Source organism: Hemitrygon akajei, unplaced genomic scaffold (assembly GCF_048418815.1).
Source record: "Hemitrygon akajei unplaced genomic scaffold, sHemAka1.3 Scf000087, whole genome shotgun sequence".
In the NCBI taxonomy this organism is placed as follows: domain Eukaryota; kingdom Metazoa; phylum Chordata; class Chondrichthyes; order Myliobatiformes; family Dasyatidae; genus Hemitrygon; species Hemitrygon akajei.
The window spans coordinates 2,043,440-2,060,321 of NW_027331973.1; the positions used below are offsets into that span (position 1 = coordinate 2,043,440).

Consider the following 16,882-nt stretch of genomic DNA (forward strand, 5'->3'; position numbering starts at 1 on the left):
GAACATTAGAAAACAGAATGGACGGGAGAGCCGGCCGGCTCGGGTTCGCTTTTTGCCTGGCTCGGACCCCTGCCTGCTTGCCTCGCTTCCGCTATCTCGCACATCGCTTACGATGTCTCCATCTCCAGTTATCAGCATCTGGGGAATCCGCGGAATTTAGGCCCATTCCCCTCAGCAAGCCGACGTCGCGTAATTCAGCCAACAGATCTTTGTGGAGGTTTGTTTTTGGGCGATCTCTGTATTGTAGTGGTAGCTGGCGATGGTAGATAGCCTCTCTGTTATCCTTTTGCCCTAATCGAAAATTGAGTATTAAACTTAAATTTGAAAATTAAATTAAAGTAACACCAGGTCTGAAAGGCCGCTGCTGACCTGTTACAAGCTTCAGTGGCGAGATGGGAGAGACTGCACACACAACAACTGTTCTCTGGGTGCTTCAGCTTTTCTTTTCTTTTCAATAACCTTTTCACCGAGTTGCTTGGAGTGTTCTTTTGTCTTCTTGGTGCAGCTTTTGCCAGGACATTGACGCAACAGGGAATGGTCCCGGTGTAATTGAAACATCCTGACTGCACACAGTGATCTCCATTTAACTAATTATAGGAATTCTAAAACCAATTGGCTGCACCAGTGATGATTTGATGTGTCATATTAAAGGGGGTGAATACACATAGAATGGATTTTTTTATCACTTTGTAGATTTCATTCTCATTTTGACACGAAATATTCTTTCTGTTATTCAGTGCAAAAAAAAATTAAACCAGTGTGGATTAATGTTGTAAAAAAAAGCATGAAAACTTTGAAGTTGGGTGTGAATACTTTCTGTGGGTGCCGTTACAATAGGACCGATGTTCTTCCTTGATCCTGCTGAATGTGTGTTCTCACTCTTTTATGTCTGCTGCCCAATGGAAGGTGTGAGAAGAAGGAATGATAGGAGCGGGAAATGTCTTTTGATTATGTTAACTGCTTTCCGAGGGCAGCAGGAAATGCAGCCGGAGTCAATGGAGGGAGGAAAGGTTCTGTGGCAGACTGTACTATGATCACTAAGTCCTTCTCTACTATGACTTCAGAAATTGCCACACCTCTCTCATCTGGACTCAACATCATTTACAATTACTGAGCCTACTCACCACGCTGATCAAGAATCCCTTTCACAAGAATCAGAATCGGTTTTAATATCACCGGCATGTGTTGTGAAATTCTACAACTGTTCCCATCAGGTAGTAGGTACAGAAGCCTGAAAGCAAACACTCGGCGATTCAGGAACAGCTTCTTACCCTCTACCATACGATTCCTAAATGGGCACTCAAACCTTACGTCACTTTTTCAATGTTGCGGAAAAGGTATTACTCGGACACGAAGGGAGATCGCTTTTGAAAGTCTTTATTATAACATGATACGTATTATGGAGAGCTCAACCTCTTACAGCAGAGTTCTTGAGACTCTCCCCAAGTACACAGACTTTTCTCATTGTGCAGACATAGTGTATGCTATCAAAAGCTTCCAAGCTTGTTTGTGAAATACAGAATGCAAGCAGATAATTCCTTTACTCAATAATCATGTCTCAGCACAGTACAAAATTATATAATCAGGTTACTATTTTCCTTATCTATTGGAAGCTACTTCTACCTGCAGCCTTGAAGCGAGAACAGTTACACAGTTCAAGTATAGAAGAAACAGAACATCACTCAGTCCAGGAGGAGTTGAAGGCTGCTGTGTAAAAAAAAACCTCTTTAACCCCTTAGTATCTGGCTAATAACAACATTTCTTCCACAGTTCTCAATGTTGATCTTTTCCAGATCAACAATCCTCACATGGTAATTCCTCCACTTCCTCATAAGCGGGTTCATATACATAGGGGAAGGGTCTTTACTCTGCAGGGTAGAACTTTTCGCCCCATCAGTGTACTTGGACTGGGACGCTGGGACACCACCGGTACCTTAGGGCTGGTCGAAGTCCCTTTTATCAACTGACTACAGCCCATCCTCAAGAACCCACATACACAACACCCCAAAATACATACCACAGTCACTATTATAATTCCATACATGATCTATTTTCCCGATCCGGGAAAGCATTCCCATAGCCCATCCCACCGGTATCCTCCGCCATTAAATGTTTTCAAATTGTTCTCCCATCTTCCTCATCTCCACAACCTTTTCCATTACGTGCTGGTTCAAGTCAGTTATATTTTCTGAAATATCAGGGATGTAGGTACAACATTCTTTCCCTATCATATTACCTTAATTGCTTCTTTCTCATACTCCCAAACAGTCCACGCTTTGGTCGCTCAGTAAAATTACAGTGATTGCATTATAAAAACAACACGTGAAAAAGAGTACTTGTCAGGAGTGGGGTTCGAACCCACGCCTCCAGGTGGAGACCAGAACACTCGCGTTTACTAGGAAGCGACTTGCTCGCATTAAGTCAGGCGCATTAGACCACTCGGCCACCCTGACAGCCCCTGCAGTACTCTCTCCACATGCCAGATAAACAGCTGTATTTCGGAATAGTCTGACTGACTGTTTTGTTGAGCGGGTATACATATAAACACACTCTATATCCTGGGATTTTAAATGAATATGGACGGGATGCATTTTCTCAGATTGCCGAGCATGTGCGGAATCAGAGCGTACAGCATCACAGCACTGGAATTGTGCTGCACTCCATTCAGGCCATCCTCCAGAGAAAGGATGACGCGGATTCGGGGAGTGTGCAGAAGAGCATCACCAAGATGCTACCTGAATTAAACGGTTTGTGCAATAGCAAAAGTTTAGTCAAACTTGTTCTTTTTCTCTGGAGCATCGGAGATGAAGGGGGATCTGACAGACGTTTCTTAGATTTTCAGACATAGATATTGGTAGAGCAGCAGAAATTATCTCAGTTCCAGGGTTTACATGTCTTAAAACGATCCCCTCTTAGGGCATACATTTCAACTAAGAGGGGATCGTTTTAAACAAGATGTGTCAACACCCTATCACTCTATGTCGGCAAGACCAAGGACTGATTGTTGTCTTCAGCAGAGGGAAAACCAAAGGTTTTTGAGCTAGTTCTCCTTGGAGGATCAGAGCCGGGGCGCGTATTTAACTTTAAATTGTTGGTATGACTATTTCCTCTGCTTTCTTAGGAGACTGCGGAGATTCAGCATGACATCAAAAACCTTGATGAGCTTCTATAGATGTGTCGTAGAGAGTATATTGTCTGTCTGCATCAAGACGTGGTACGGAAATACCGTACCTTTGAAGGAAAATCTTTAAAAAGTTAGTGAATTCGGCCCAGTCCATCACGGGAAAAGCACTGCCAAACATTAGGCACATCCACATAAAACGATGTCATCGGAAAACAGCATCCACCGTCAGAGGTCGTCACCATCCTGCCATGCTCTTTTTGCGCTGCTGCCATCGGGTAGATGGTACAAGAGCCTCAGGACTCGCACCACCACGTTCAAGAACAGTTATTACCCATCAGCAATCAGACCTTTGATCAACAGGTGATAATGTACGCTCACGTGCCCATCCATTAAATAATCTGACAACCAATGATTTGACTTCGGAAACTTTTATATATTGAATAGCTGAGTATGCCAGGAAGAGCTCAGCAGACCAGGCAGCATCTGTGGAAAAGCGTAAGCAGTCGACGTTTCCGGTCGAGATCCTTCACCGTGTATTTTTTTTTCCTGAATAAATCACTCGCCCAGAATTCGGTGTACGGTGACCTGTTGCAATACGATGAACAGTGTCAAAAACATAATCTTATCCTCCAACAGTTTTTCTAATCCACCTCGACAACCCAGGGTTTGTTTACAGAAACAACTTCGCCCCGATTGAACGCTTAAAGACAAATTTTGTCAGGAGTGGGATTCGAACCGACGACCCCAGACGTCGGAAGACTTTCATTCCTTGAGTCTGGCGCCTTAGATCACTCGGCCATCCTGAAAACTTTTGATGTGTGTTTGAGAACGGAATAAATGCCTGATTTGTAAGTAACGTCATATCCACTCAAACACATATATCATCTTGTCAATCGGAAATGAAAGCGAGAGTGTTACAGTTTGTTCAGGTTAGGCAACTTCTGTGTAAAGTAACGCTGTAAAATATTACAATTCGAAGACTCGTGAGACGCGTCTCGGCAAGAATTTGGGAAGGACGTTTGTTGAGATGGATGAGAACGCTTGGAAGACTCATCGCTTTCACATTCAGGGAAGCGGAGAAATAAACGTTTATAGACAGGACTGAATCTAAAAACTGTGTGGGAATTGATCGCAACAATGTCAACAGAAACTGAACGCAGGAGGTTCAATTATACCCGGCAACGCTGCTTTACAGATGGATGTTGGAAAGTAGACTATAGGGCCCAATGATCTGATGAATTTGGAATAAAGCGAAGGTTCAATGACAGTCAGAATGATTTTCAGGTTTGTAGGTCAATGGTTAATCTGAGAGAGGAGACAGAAACAGGGTCTTTTGGACGTTAGAGCAGCGGCCTTTCTGAGAGATGAGACGCTTAACAGAACGTAATTCGCTCAGGTTCTCAGATCCAGTGTTAAAGGCACAGAACACATTTAAGTAAGACAGGGACAAGCGGGCGGCCACCGTCTAAGTAAAAGGCTCCTCGCGGGATGTGGAAGGCGGGGAGACCTCCAGAGTTCCTGATGACGACACCTGAGAGAAGGCACACAGCTGCCGCTTGTAACAATCCGCTCTATGGCGTGATGGACTAGGACACATAGAGTGGTAGATACACCCACGGTGCAGGACATAGGGAACTGCGGGACAGTCAGGAAGAGGAAAGGATTTAAAGAGGCAGTGCAAACTATCCCTATGGCCATCACCATCAAAAACATCTGGATGCGGTTTGTGGTTGGATGACCTGGTAGGGAAAAGCCACAGTGGTCGGACCTCTGGCACTGAGTCTGGTTTTCTGACTCAAAAGGGAAGGGGAAGACAGATTCCTGGATGGTATGTTACCTCCCGGGTGCCAGGGTCAGGGACAACTTGGATCAAATCTTGAATATTTTTCAGCAGGAGCGTGAGCAGGCAGCGGTTGTGGTCCGTTTAGGTACCAATGACATCGGAGTGACGACTTTATGCAACGGAAATTCGGAGAGTTAGGTGCTGAGGAGGAGGGCAGGATCTTCGGGGTTGTGACAGCGAAGGCGCGTGGCGCGTCCTAATGAGGCGAGTAATGGAAATATGATAGAGATTAACAGGTGGCTAAGGGTTTGGTATAGGAGACAGGCCATACGATTTTTCGAGTACTGATCTCTTTTCCAGGGAAGCTGAGACCTGTGGATAAAGACGGTTTGTGTGTGAACTGGAAGTGTAATAATATCGTGTCGGAAAGTTAGCTAGAGCTGCATGATGAAGCTTAAACTACATTTACAGGGGAATTGGAACCAGGGTGCCAGAACAGCTAATGCAGAAATTGCGCAGACATGTTGATAAGATCTCACACAATGTCTGGAATGCAATCATTGAGCAAGGTCCGAGTGGTGGCCTGAGGTGCGTATAATTCAGTCGTAGAAGTATCTGAGAATAAGCCGGTGAACTCACTGCTTGGATCAAAACCTGGAATCATGGTATCTCAGCCGATAATGATACTGGGTTGCAGGAGAGTCTGGTCTGGCAGTTCAGTATTTCGGAGTTCCTTTGCTGCAGAAGTGATAGAGCGGGATGGACTAAAGGAGGAGAGTAGAGTTAATAGTCAGGGAAAATTCTCGGCTGTCTTCCGTCAGTGCAGATGTAGAATTCGACTAATCCAGGTCCCTCTCCTCCGCGGGGTCGTTTAACGCGCTCAAAGGCACGGACAGACGCTCAGTGGGTGAAACCGTGAACAAGGAAAGGTATGATCACGTTAATGGGGATAGATTCTAACCACCCAATGGTCAAGGGTATTTAGACGACGAACTTTGTGGAGATATCGCTGTGTATTGCAGGAGCAATACGGTTGTGAGAGTAGGTGTTTTTAACATTCCGCACGTTGAATGTTAATTCCACACTTGTAAAGGACAAGATGGGTAGGTGATCGTTCAGGATATTTTTTTTTTCTCTTTTGTGCGTTGACGAACCAACGAGTACGTGCGCGATACTTGATCTGCTATGATGAAATAAATGAAACAGGACAAGCGATAGAAGCTTGATTTAACGAACACTTTGTAACTCGTGATCACAATGCCTTTGGTCTCAATATAAATATAGAAAAAAGATCGTTCTAGTCCGTGCGTTGAGATTTTTCATTGGGGAAGGTCAATGTGGACGGTAATGAAACACATTTAGCGATTGTCGATTGGGGCAGGATGTTTTCTGGTAAGTTGGACGCGTTCAGAAATGAAAATCGGAGCGTAGAAAGCTCGAATGGACCTGTCAAAGATAAAGATAAAGACAACTAGAGTGAATAACCTTGGTTTTCAAGAGTAATGATTTTTGGCACCTCGCTCCCGATGCCGGTGGAGATGGACGAGGTCCCTCACTGTGATTTGGCTGCTGTTTTCACTAAAGACACGTAGACCTCTGGGGGGGGGGGGGGGGGGGGTTGTGGTGTAGAGGACACTAAATGAGCCTAATTCGGCCGGATTGTTATGTCTTCAAATAATTCCAACAGGTTTTTGAGGCCAATTTTTCCCTTGACGGAACCATGCTGTCTCTGGCCTACTTTATCATGTGTCTCCAAATCCCCTGAGACTTCATCCTTAATGATTGACTCCAACATCTTCACAACCGCTGTGGTCAGACTCACCGGCTTAGATTTTTCCCGTCTTCTGATTCTCCATGCTTGAAGTGTGAAGTGATATTTGCAATTTTCCAGTCTTCCGAAAAAATTCTAGAACCGAGTGGTTGTTGCAAGATCATCATTAATAACCCACCATGTCTTCAGCCAGCGCTTTCTAAACTCTGGGGTGTACAGCATCTGGTCCCTCCAGTCTATCTTCAGACACTTGAGTTAATCACCTACCTTCTCTCCAGTCATGGTAACTTTACACACATCATACCCCTGACACCTGGAACTTTCATCACGCGACTGGTGTTTTCCAGACTGAAGACTGATGCAAAATACTATTTAATTCGTCCGGTATTTCAAGGTCCCACAGCGCTACATCTCCAGCATCGCTGTCAGCGATCCGATGTTCAATCTGGATACTTTTCTTACTTTATGTATCAGAAGAAAATTTTGGTAACTTTGCTAATATTATTAGTCAGCTTACTTTCGTACTCTATCTTTACCTTCATAATGCCTTTCCAGTACTCCAAATTCCAACTAATATTGCTCAAGTGTACTTTTTATTACTCAATTGCTCTTTTGCTTTTTATATTTTAGTTTGAAAATCTCGTATTAAGACCTTAAGATATTAGAAAGAGGTAGGCCATACTGCCTATTCAGTCTGCTTCGCCAGTCAAACATGGACTGGTCCCAAACTTCCATCATTCTCACGATCCTGTCTCTTCACCCCATAACCTTTCAGGCCCTGGCTAATCAAGAACTCATCTATCCCTGACATAAATACATCGAGTGGCCTGACCTCCACAGCCGCTCGTGGCAACAAATTCCACAGATTTATCACCCTCTGACTAAACAAACTTCTCCTCGTCTCAGATCTAAATGGACGTCCTTCAATCCTGATGTCGTGCCCTCTTGTCCCAAAATGCCCTACAATGGGAAATAACTTCGCCATTTCTGATCTGTTTAGACATTTTAACATTCGGAATGTTTATATGATATCCGGCTCATTCTCCTGAACTCAATGGAATACAACCCAAGAGCTGCCAAAAGTTCCTCATACGGTAACCCTTTCATTTTTCGAATCATTAAGGTGAATGATTCACTGAACCATCTCCAATAGCAATATACCTTTTCTAAAATAAGAGCCTCAAATTGCACACAATACTCTAATGTGGTCTCACGAGTGCCTTATAGAGCCTCAACATCACATCCCTGTTCTTATATACTATACATCGAGAAATTAATGCCAACAGTGCATTCGACTTCCTCAGAAACGTTTCAACTTGGAGGCTAACCTTCAGGGTATCTTGCCCAATAAATCCCAAGTCCCTTTGATCTCTGTGTTTTGAATTCTCTCTCCATCCAAATAATTGTATGCACGTTTATTTTCTCCTTCAAAATGCATGCCCATACAATTTCCAACATTGTATTTCATTTTTCTTTGCCTTCTTTTTTCTTTGTCTTCTTTGCCTATTCCCCTAAACGATCTAAGTCGCTCTGCAAGCTCTCTGTTTCCTCGACACTACCCGCTCCTCACTTGTGCTGCACCGGTGAAACACCACTGGTAATTGGCACCCAGACCAGTCGCGCAGGAGTTTACTTTCAGAAATCTATACAGGCTTTGTCCTATCTTGTCATGTGCCTGCAGGTACTCCGTAATCTCAGCCCTAACAGCGATTCCGACAACTTCCCAACCACTGATAACTGGCTAACAGGCCTTCTTAACAAGTGAAATAACGTTTGCAAGTTTTCTGTCATCCGGTACGCCAGAATCTATGGATTCTTGAAAGGTTATTGTTAATGCCTCCACAATCTGTAGCATTAAAAATGTGGGAGTGTAGCTCAGTGGTGGAGCATTTGACAGCAGATCAAGAGGTCCCTGGTTGAAATCCAGGTGCCCCCTTCAAAAATAAAAAAAAAGTGACCACAGCGATGATATAGAATGTAATTTCATTTATTGAAGTTTAATGGCGCTAAGTGTGAGGTGCTACGTTTTGCTAGGACTGATCAAAATAGGCCACACATGGTAAATGGTAGGGCACTGAGGAATGCAGTAGAACAAAGTGATCTAGGAATAATGATGCATAGTTCTCTGAAGGTGGAATCTCATGTGGATAGGTTGGTGAAGAAAGCTTTTGGTATGCTGGCCTTTATGAATGAGAGAATTGAGCATATTGAGAATTGGGATGTAATGTTAAAATTGTACAAGACATTGGTGAGGCCAAATTTGGAGTATTGTGTACAGTTCTGGTCACCGAATTATAGGAAAGATGTCAACAAAATAGAGAGAGTACAGAGGAGATTTACTAGAATGTTACCTGGGCTTCAGCGCCTAAGTTACCGAGAAAGGTTGAACAAATTAGGTCTTTATTTGTTGGAGCGTTGAAGGTTGAGGGAGGCCTTGATAGAGGTATTTAAAATTATGAGGGGGATAGATAGAGTTGACATGGATGGGCTTTTTCCATTGAGAGTAGTGGAGATTCAACCAAGAGGACATGAGTTGAGAGGTAAGGGGCAAAAGTTTAGGGCTAACACGAAGGGGACCTTCTTTACTCAAAGAGTAGCAACTGCGTAGATCGTGCTTCTAGTAGTAGTGGTAGAGGCAGGTTCGATATTGTCCTTTTAAAAAAATGGGTAGGTATATGGACAGGAAAGTAGTGGAGGGTTATTGGCTGAGTGCAGGCCGGTGGGACGAGGTGAGAGTAACCGTTCGGCACGGATTAGAAGGGCCCAGATGGCCTTTTTTCGTGCTGTAATTGTTATATGGTTATTCTCTCCCGCTACTTTCGTCAGAACCCGAGGGTGCATTCCATCAGGTCCAGGAGCAGGTAGCTTACTGAGCACATTCTCAGTCGTAATTTTTCCTGCACAAACTTCACTTCCCTAGCGCCCCTGAATGTCCGGTATACTGCAGACGTCTTCCACTGTGAACACTGATGCAAGATACGCATTCAGTTCCTCTGTCATCTCTGCATCTCTCATTGCAATATCTCCCGCGTCATTTTCTAATAATCCTATATCTACCCTCGACTCTCCTTTACTCTTAATGTACTTAAAACAGCTATTTGTATCTTCATTGATATTAGTCACCAGCTTCCTCTTGTAATTCATCTTTTTCTTCCAAATGACCTTCTTTGTTTACTTCCGCAGGTTCTTAAAAGCTCCCCAATGTTTTATCTTTCCACTAGCTGTGGTTTCCTTTTACGCCCACTCTTTTGCTTTTACTTCGGCTCTGACTTCACTTGTCAGCCACGGTAGTGTCCTTCCTCCCTTTAAAAATTTATCCTTATTTTTGTTTCCTGCAAATGTCCCTTTCCAGTCAACGTCGGCCAGTTTCCCTCCCATGCCATTGTAATTTCCTTTATTCCACAGACATACCGACACATTGGATTTAATTTTCCCTCTCAAATATCAATGTGAACTTGATAATAATGTGATCTCTGTTCCCTCAGGGTCCTTTAACCTTCAGCTCTATGACCAGCTCCGATCATTGCACAACACCCAAACCAGCACAGCCGATCCTATAGTGGGCTGAACAACAAGCTCTTGTAAAAAGCCATTCCTTAAACATTCTGCAAATTCTCTCTCTTGAAGTCCAGCACTGACGTACTTTTCCCAATCCGCTTCCATGTTAATATTCCCAATGATTATCATGACATTGCCGTTCTGACGCGCATCTTCTACCTCCTGCTGTAATTGGTAAACCAACAAGCTGTTTGGACGCCTGTAAATAACTGCCATTAGGGTCCCTTTACCCTTGCCATTTCTTAACTCAACCCGTGGAGACGCTACACCTTCCAATCCTATGTCACCTCTTTCCAATGATTTAATGTTATTTCTTATACCAGAGCCACAGCACCCCTTCATGCCTACTAACCTGTCTTTCCGATATACCCTATATCCTTGGACGTTCAGCTCCCGATGGCAGCCATCCCTTAGCCAAGTTTCAGAGATAGCCACAACGTCATGTTTGCCAATCTGCAGCTGAATTTTCAGATCGTCCATTTTATTCCTTATGCTGCGTGCACTCATCCTACTTAACGGCGACCTGTTCAAGCATATCAGCCTGTCCTAGTTTGCTCACTTTTGTCAAGGTCTTTCTGAATCGTGAATACTGAGAGAAAGTATTCATTAATGAACTTTCCTACCTCTCCGAATTCAGGCCCATGTTTCCTGTGTTATTCCTGATCGGTACTGTTGTGACACACGTAATCCTTCAGTTCCCACATACGTGGAAAGCGCCTTGCGTATTTAATCTCCCTCCTAGCGATATTTTAACCCTTTCTGATCGTAGATTCCTTGCCCTCAAACTGTAGGAACGCGTTGCCCAGCGCATCTGTGCCGCCGGCTCTCAACACTCACCCGGGCACTGCCGCTTTCTGAGACCGGTTCTCTGCTGACGAAAACAATCCCGTCAATAAAGGGACAGCGGTTGCACTGAGGAATTTTCCCCTCACCTCTCTCCGTTTCACCTTTCAGTAACGAGGTCTGGTTCGTTGCCACTGGCGAAATGGATTGCCCACTCATGTGAGGACGAGCCCTGGATCGCCCGCCTTGCTTCGTATCAATCACCGCTTTCGGCACGCTCTCCACTAACAACGTGTTCCCATACCGCTATTCAGTATTCACGGCACTGGCCTGTTCACCCAGCCTGGCCTCGGCACCGGGTAACCAACACGTGACGGATCATCACCCACACTCACAGTAACCACAATGTGGCTCGATTAGGAGCCCAGTTCTCGGACTCCGTCCACCATGGTCCTACACTGACACAGGAACATCTGACCGCGCTGATAAGGGAAGCAGCCCTGAGAAAACTGTGCCCATGTCGGGAACAGACAGATGTGTCCTGCCCCGGGGTCCTTTGCATTCGTGGTGCAAGAGTGAGATCCTGAACACATTATAACCCCCGGGCATCGCCTGTTGACGCGTAGGGTCTTGAGGGATGTTTGTGTCTCCTCGGGGAACTCAACTGCGGAAGGCCACTGGTCACTTCTGTCTTACCGCCCGGGTTGTCGGCGCTGGAGCGGTGCACACACTGGGCAGATCGGGCAGCGGGTGTTTGATGTGATCTGCCGCTGTCTCGATGTAACTACAATAATTCTCCTGTGCTCTGTTTATGGGAAAGGGTTATAGTTTTCCGGTGTTCACATTCTCTGGTATCGGTACTGACTAAACACTATCCCTCTGATCGCCGCCCCGCCGTAGTACAACCGTTACTCCATCCAGCTGCATGACTCAATAAAACTGACGCTGTTTGCATTAAACTGGTCTCCGTCTCTTGACAGAACCTCGCTGCCTTCGGTACCGGCGAGACTTTGGGAAGGTCTGTGGAGCCCCACGGAGCGCATAGCGCAGCCTGCTCCCAGAGCAGACAATGCAGTGGCCTGAAACAGCCCATCCCACTTCCCTCCCAACGCCTCGTCACTCTGAGGCAGCTGCCAGCTGCTGGTGAAGCCGCTTGGGGAGTGGGAGTGTGGGAATGCATAGACACACTGACGCACAGAATGTCACCAGTGGGATTTCTCTCAAGGGCCCGATGGGCTAAAAAAAAACTCCTGTCTTGATGATATCACCTGCCGTGGTCTGAAGCGATGGCTGAGGTGGGCAGAGTGCAAGTGTATATTAGCCGGGTAACGGACAGGCCCCCCCCCCCCCCCATTCCGGGGCATACGGCTTTCCCACGCTCCTCCCCCACCAGTCCCAGGGATGCAAATCACCACGGGGTCAGTCACCGAACCCGTCTCACTGAGAGACAGTAACACTAGGGATGGAGGACGGGGCCGGTGGTTATGTGGGACTCAGGGTCATTAATGTTAACTGTGGAGAGAGGAGCATTCACTGCGGGACAAGGAGAAGAAGGCTGAGAGTGAGGGCGGGAGGCGGAGATAAATGACTGCTCGGGGAAAGAAATGGGTTGGGACTAAAGTAAGGGTGAATGCTCGGAAATGTGATTAGTAAAGGTTGCGTGGTGAGGGGGTGGTAGAGGTGACTATGGAGTGATTGGGGGGTATGGGGGGGGTCGTTTTGAGAACCGGTTAGCGAGCGTATAGGGAGGAAGTGCCGTGTTGTTGTCGGTGGGAAGTGGGGGGATGGAGGTGGCTATGGAGGTGATAGCGTTCGGAGAGACGGATCAGCGAAGGGTCAGGGGGAGAGCAGCGTGGGGTTGACGATGGGAAGGAGTGGGAAGCTGGAGGTGAATAGGCGGAGAGTGTCATGTGGTTGAAGGTGGGGAGATCAGAATCAGAACTAGGCTTAACATCACAGTCCTATGTCTGGAATTTATTGTTTTCCGGCAGCAGTTCAGTGAAATAAATCCTGAAATGTTTTCCTAAATTAAGTGTTTTAAGGTAAATATGTAGTTCTTAAACAGGGAGTAAATAGTGAGGTAGTTTAGAGGGGTTCGTTGTCCACTTAGAAATCTGGTGCTGAAGGGAAATAAACTATCCGTGAAACTGGGAATGTGGTTCTTGAGACTCCGTCAATTCCTCATTGAGAGTGGCAATGAAAAGAGGGTATGAACGGGACAGAATACCCTTAATGACGGATGTCCCATTTCTAATCATCTCTCTTCGATACCGGAGAGGCTGTTTCCCGTGATGCACTCGGCTGAGATGTCTGCAGCTTTTTTTATTATTTTCTGTGGAAGAGATAGAAGTTCGGCCGGGTGATCATTAAATGTTCAGGGCGGAGTTGCGGATTTGGGAGATTCACCGCCCGTTAGCACAGTGAGGAGCGCGGAAGTCAGACGCAGACTGTGGCTCTCAGTACACCGATATCCCGGCCCGGCCTGTTCTCCCAGAGCTCACAGTAGATCTCAGCAGAGGATGCCACTCGAACCCTCTAAGCAGCCCCACCATTCTCTGCGACGATGAGTATTCAAACCTGTTCAAATCTCCTCGTCTGCCGGGCCCCGTTGGCATCAGTTCCCCGTTTTTTTTTCAAATATTCACCCGTTTGTACCTTAACCATACCCACTGGACCGTCCCCCATCCACAACGGCCACTAGTTCAGGGGTCAGAAAATTCTGCGGATAAGACAATGAGATATAAGAACAGAATGAAAACAATTAACACAGACGATCTGCTCCAGTTTTTAATCATGGCTGAATTGTGTTCCCTCTCAGCCCCTCTTTCCTGCCTTTTCCCGAACCGTATCCCTTCAAGCCTTGACTAATGAACGATCTATTAACCTCTGCCTTAAATATATCCAATTAGCTGTCGGCAATAAAATCCACAGTTTCATCATGCTCTGGCAAAATAAATTCCTTTTCGTCTCCTTCCCTCTATTTTGAGACTGTCCTCTCCCAAGAAGTGGTCCCACTGACCGGTAATCTGAATCCGTGCGCCCTGCGGAAGTTCCTCAGCCACGTATGTACATGGCAAATTATCTTCTTCTCATCCTCTGTACGGTACAGGGAGCTTTCCAGAGGTAACTACCGTTGATGCCTTGTTCTATCTTTATTTTTCATTTAGCACCCTACAATCTCTCTTCAGGGCCTCCTTACTTTGATGATAGTTGTTGACATGAAGCAAGATATCTGACTGCCTGCACCTCCACGTCAATGCCATAGACCCTACGGGAGTAAACTTGACCTTTGCACCTGGGAGGGAACACACCATCCGGGTGTTTCTATGCACCCACGGAATCTCGACTCTGCTGCTCCGGTGTTTTAATCTCCTTTCAACACCGCAGTCCTCTTCACCACTCTTCCTAAAAGTAAATGAGGTAAATGAGTGTTCACGGAGAGAACGGGTCAAGTAAGGGTGAAAGCTCGGAAACTTGTTCAGTCCATGAGAGGTGGGAGTTTGGAGGTGACTATGGTGGTGATTGGGGTCACAGGCGTTTGAAAAGACCGATCTGCGGGGGTCCAGGGAAGAGACGGCGTGTGGTTTCCGGTGGAAGAAGGCCTTGGTGCTGACGGTGGTGGTGATCGCTGGTGGTGGGAGACGTGCGTGTGGCTGACGTTGGGTAGGGGGTGTGGTGGGGATTATGAAGGTGATTATGCGGGTTGGTGTGGTTCATAGAGATCGGTCAGAGAGGTTCAAGGGAGGGAGTGAAGTGTGGATGACGGTGGGAAGATCAGAATCAGAACCAGGTTTAATATCACCGGCTCATGTTGGACAATCTGTTGTTTTACGACAGCAAGTTAGTAAAATACATAGTTAGGTCTGAATATAAAATAAGTATTTCAATTAAATATTCAGTTCTTACAAAGAAGCAGTAACTCAGCCACACATTCATCTGCCAAATTATCCTATTCTTATGCTGTCTGCCGTGTGGCACGGGAAGGGCTCCAAAGATGACTACCATGGATGTCCTGTTTTACCGCTTTCATACAAACACATATATAAAACATAGAAACATAGACCTACAGCACAATCCAGACCATTCGACCCACAAAGTGCTGCCGAACATGTTCCTACCTTAGAAATTACTAGGCTTAAACATAGCCATCTATTATCCCTAAGCTCTATGTACCTATCCAAAAGTCTCTTAAAAGACCCTATTATATCCGCCTCCACCACCGTTGTCGGCAGCCCATTCCACGCACTCACACACTCTGCATAGAAAAAAACAACTTAACTCTGACATCTCCTCTGTACCTACTCCACAGGACTTTAAAACTTTGTCCTCTTCTGGCAACCTCCAGCCCTGGGGAGAAAAAAAACAAAAGCAAGCCTCTGACTATCCAGACGATCAATGTCTCGAGCAACCCAAATTCATCCAGCAACCTAAAATCTCTCCTCAGTACCTCTTTATCTTTTAAATCGATGTCATTCGTTCTGATAGGTACGAAGACATCTGGCTGCCGACGCTTCCACTTCAGAACGCCATGGACCCGATCTGAGACATCTCTGCTCCGGGCACCTGAGAGGCAACAGACCATCCGGGAGTCTCTATCGCGCCTGCAGAACCTCCAATCTGCTCCCTGGACGTTTTAATCTCCTCTCAACCCTGTAGTCCCCTTCAACACTCTTCGTGCCTGAGCGGCAGCACCAGACTCAGTACCAGAAACCCGGTCTCTGCGACCCATGTTCCTCCCTTTTAGGCAGTCATCAACGGTGTCCACAGTGTATTATCACAGAGGGGAACGGGCACAGATTACTCTGCTGTAGCTCCCATTTCCTTTCATTCTACTGACTATAACCCAGCTACCTCCTTCCTACAATCTAGAGACGCCTACATCCCTGTAGCTCCTACCTATCACCATTCTCTTGTGAGCCAAAATTCATCGAGCTGCAGCGCAAGTTGTTTAACGCGTTTACAGGGAAGCTACAGCTGGTTGCTTTTGATGGTAATGTGGTTATCTGGGAGACCACATCTGACGCACGGAACAAAACACTGCCACCGGAGACATTCTCTCCGCACTATGTGCTTACATGGACGAGGAATGAAGAATTATGAAGAAAAATAGAAACACACCTGATAATTAGCTCACCTAATTGCAGAATGGGGAGCAAGAAGACAGCCGAAATTATAAATCTTTATGTCATTCATTTCTGACGTTTCATGAGCTTCAACACAGGATTCCACGGGTATCTCACCGCATTCCTTCGTTCCTCCCGGAATTTGCTCTGGGTTAGGACGTAAATGCATGTATTAGAACAGGAACTGAGAATCTGCAGCATTCTGGATGTCGTTTCTGTGATGTAACGGGGATCAGTAACAGAATAAGCAAAACTCTTTGAAATCGTTTAATAGATATAAAATGTCACTTGTGTTATCCACAACAATATGAAACTACCGGTTATGCTGAAGAGCAAAACGATGGATTTGCGTCGGTTCTCCATCTCCCGGTCCTTCTCATTCTCTCCACCCATTTGTCCCCGGAGCCCCCTGCGGGCTCGACTGGCCGCTAGAATTCGTCTGACAGTCAAAATGTTGAACAACAAAATAAGAAAGAATGGGACGTACGGTGTAGAAATGCGATGAAATATCGCAAATGCAGCCCATGAGAGACGGTTTTTGTAGCTCGGTGTAAAAACGCAATACCAGGGAACACTAATAATTGTTACCTTATGCTCGTGAAGCAAAGCCCAGGGACATTCTACAAACAGGCCAGCACACTCACTGTCCCGATAACCACAGCCGCCGTTCTCTCGGTGCAATATTTTGTTTTCAGCTTCTTACAGCAAATAGCCAGAAATCGATCGACGGTGAAAGCGAC

At 45.8% G+C, this 16,882-nt stretch overlaps 1 non-coding gene across 1 annotated transcript; it reads right to left on the reverse strand.

Annotated features, from left to right (window-relative positions):
• Window positions 1-2,337: 2,337 nt before the first annotated feature.
• Window positions 2,338-2,453, reverse strand: trnal-uaa (transfer RNA leucine (anticodon UAA)). Its single transcript has 2 exons — window positions 2,416-2,453; window positions 2,338-2,383 (listed from the first exon to the last, which is right to left on the reverse strand). It is a non-coding gene; the product is annotated as a tRNA-Leu (tRNA).
• Window positions 2,454-16,882: the final 14,429 nt, after the last annotated feature.